Source organism: Trichechus manatus, unplaced genomic scaffold (genome assembly GCF_000243295.1).
Source record: "Trichechus manatus latirostris isolate Lorelei unplaced genomic scaffold, TriManLat1.0 scaffold00026, whole genome shotgun sequence".
Lineage (NCBI taxonomy): Eukaryota > Metazoa > Chordata > Mammalia > Sirenia > Trichechidae > Trichechus > Trichechus manatus.
In genome coordinates, this window is record NW_004443962.1 from 7,051,188 (window position 1) to 7,054,846 (window position 3,659).

At 38.4% G+C, this 3,659-nt stretch overlaps 1 protein-coding gene across 3 annotated transcripts in view; it reads left to right on the top strand.

Annotated features, from left to right (window-relative positions):
• ZNF148 (zinc finger protein 148) overlaps positions 1–3,659 on the top strand; it is a 145,684-nt gene that overhangs the window by 12,691 nt on the left and 129,334 nt on the right. The gene's annotated exons all lie outside the window — the stretch shown is intronic.

The window sequence follows — 3,659 nt, forward strand, 5'->3', positions numbered from 1 at the left end:
AGATGATAGTGATCCTAATTATCATTGTGGTATGGGGATTGAGAGAAGTAGATCAATTTGTTACGTTCATCAGTTCTTTCAGAGTAATGCAAAATCATAACCATTCATATGTAATGTACTGGTATAAAGTCAGTTGAGAAATATTTGTGGATTAAAAACCATACACTAAAGACAAAAAAATGAGGTGGAAGGAGTATTAATATGGAAGGCAGAAGACACAGGGCAGTTTATTGACGATAGGACATGATGTTGAGCTGAATGGGAGTAAGAATAAGATGAAGAGGGAAGGAAGTAGGTTGTAGCAGGCAGAATATAGGGAAAACATAATGCTACCTATCAAAGAAACAGGAAGTTGTTCAGAAGTAACTAATACCAGGGGCTTGTTTCTTCTCTTGTAAATAGGGACGGTCCATGCCACCCATAATGTTATAAGGTGGTAGTATATAGTACATCATGTGTAAATTTTTTTTCTTTTTATTGCACTTTAGATGAAGGTTTACAGAAGAAATAGTTTCTCTTTAAACAGTACACATATTGTTTAATGACAGTGGTTAACAACCCCATGACACATCAACACTGTTCCTTCTCAACCTTGGGTTCTCTATTACCAGCTTTTCTGTCCCCTCCTACCTTCTAGTCCTTGTCCCTGGACTGTTGTGTCCCATTAGTCTTGTTTTGTTTTATGGGGCTGTCTAATCTTTGGCTGAAGGGTGAACCTCGGGAGTGACTTCATTACTGAGCTAAAAGGTCCCCTGGGAGCCATACTTGGGGTTTCTCCAGGGTCTGTCAGGCTAGTAAGTCTGGTTTTTTTTTTTGTGAGTTAGAATTTTGTTCTACATTTTTTTCCAGCTCTGTCCGGGACGCTCTGTTGTGATCCCTGTCAGAGCAGTTGGTGGTAGCCGGGCACCATCTAGTTATACTGGACTCAGTCTGGTAGAGGCCATGGTAGCTGTGGTCCATTAGTCCTTTGGACTAATCTTTCCCTTGTATCTTGCTGTTTTCATTCTCCCTTACTCCTGACGGGGTGAGACCGGTGGAGTATGTTAGATGGCTGCTTACAGGCTTTTAAGACCCCAGCATGCGTAACTTTTTTATAGCATAAATGATAGACACTAAGAGATCTTTGATTTCTACTTGAGCGTCTCAAAACCACATCAAACTTTCTGTTTGCAAAAATTGGTGATAATTTGTGTATGTAGAGGCTTAGGTAAAAAGTAAAGAGAATGAGGTGGATGGTAGGAAGGAGGTGTCTTAAGGCCTCTAGAGTTTTTTTTTTTTCTTTTTTGTGTATAGGTAGTCCCTGACTTAAGATGGGGCTCTGTTCCAATGGCTGTGTCGTAAGTCAGTTCTGATGTAAGTTGAATACTTCTTTTTTTTTTTTAGTTTCCATTATTGTCACCTTTTATTATCATTGTATTTATAAATTCAATCTTTATTTGTGTTTGGGGGTTGGCATGAGAATGATAGTATCAGCAAATTATGCGCTGCAACATTATATGTAGTATCTATGACTAATGATAAGATGTACCAAAAAAAAAAAAACATGGACGATCATAAGTGTAGTTCGTCATAACTCAGATATGTCATAATTGGGGACTATTGTATAATGAAAACTGCTTTCTATCTTACTTCTGAGTGTACTTATATTTTCTTAGTGCTTCTTAGGAAAGGGGTTTGATCTGTCTTCTCATTTCACTTATTACCTGTATAGGTGACTCCCACATATATAGTTCTAAACGTGCATTCTAATTCTAGTTCTTATTTATTGTTTATTGAACATCTCTAAAGGAGCTGTCTTGCTAATTCCAAAAACAAAATATAGGTAAAACTGAAGCTTTGCTTATTGTTATTATTTTTAACATCTTGAGCACTATAATCTCAGAGTTTGAAATCGTCATCTTCTATACACTTGCTTTCATAGTCTACATTGATGATATTTAAGACATGTACCAGGCTCCTTACTCTTTGGCATTTAACCTTGTGTCTGCTCTCAAACTTTTGCTTGTCTAGTCTGCGATAGTATTATTCATTTTTGTTAAACTTTGTTTTCTGTTCAACTTTTCCTTTGCAGTATCAAAGACTAGACTCTCAACTGTTTACCTAACTGATTTTTAAGATTCTCCATCAGGGCTTTGCTGTGAACCCCACAACTGACATTTTAAACCACATAAGAATCAATGCTGTGTGCTTCAAACCCTTCATGTTTGCATTATATTCCTCATATGACTAACCCTTTCAACCTCTGAGCAAAGAATACTTCCCTGCTCAAATCAGGAATCCAGAAAGGTTTATGATGTTGGGCCATGTTCAGGGAGAGGGCATATTCAGGTTGGAAACATGAAGTGTTGGGGAGAATAATATGACAAGACAGAATAATACATGGTATTGGTGTTCCATCCTGGTGCAGCTTTGCTTTAGGATTAGTTCCAGCATCTAGCCCTGGGGCATTCGTCCCTTTTCTTTCTTTCTTCTACATCTAGTCAAACACCAAATTTAATAGTGAAGGATCTACAGAGACCCAGAACTTTGAAAGGTCTAAGAGGGCCCAGGGATGTCACTGCCCAACTCACAAAACTTGGCTGCAGTGTGCAGCAGCCCTGCCTGATTTGGTCTAGAATTGTTTCCAGGACCTCCTTCAGACATACCTGGACCTTGGGGAGTGATGGTTTATTCTGAATATTTGGGTGGATTGTGTGGTTTAGACTAATGATGGATACCTTAAGGAAGGTGTTGGGAGGGGTTATAGTAGAAATGACAAGGTATGTTTTAAGTGACTTCACAGGGTAGGGGTAGTATGCCTGCAAATCTAGGATGGCATTGAGCTTTCCTTGTACGTTTGAGAAGAGCCAATATCCAAGGGATTAGAAGGAAGTACATACTTGGTGTTCTGCAGGGTCTTGTGTATGTGTGTGTGTCTACACAAACACCTGTATGTGTAGATACATACAGTGGTAGAGGGAATTTGTTAATTTGATTAGGTTCTATAATTAGAGCCTTTAGGGAAGTGGGCATGGTAGGTCTTGAGTTATGAGCGACTCAAATGAATTGTTAGAGAATATTTAGAAAGATCATTTTCGTGTTACTAGGGGCATACTTAGGAGATGGGTTTTTCCGTGATTATTGTGGCTTTCTGGAATAGGTTCCCAAAACTTGAGAGAAAGTTGGGGCAGATTTCTGTGGTAAGTTGGAAAGTGTTAACTTTGAGGGAAGAAACAAGAACAATGCAGTGTTTGAGAAGGTTATTTATGAATTGATTTGGTAGGAGCTGATAATTATAAAGTTGTAGAGAGGTTTTGAATAAGGTAAGTGGAAGATGTCATGGAAGGAATTTGTGAGGAAGTAATAAACTATTAGAAAAGTAAAGTTCAAAAGAGTAAAATTGGAAACATGGTTTAGAAATCAATCTGGGTTGGGAGAAACGCAGCCCTTAGGTTAAAAACAGGAAGGCAGGGGGAAGCTAAGATAAGTAAATTAAGGTGTAAAGAAACAGAAAGGAAGGATTTAAGAGGTTACTGAGAGATTTCCGAAGGTTTTTGATGGGTGAAAAGGAGTTTTAAGACAGGGTGTGTTGTGGGGTGGTGTGTTGGATAGTAGTTGTGATCACTGGTTCAGTAAGGGAAGGGACTTAAAGGGCCATAGTTTATAGGGTTTTTTTTTTT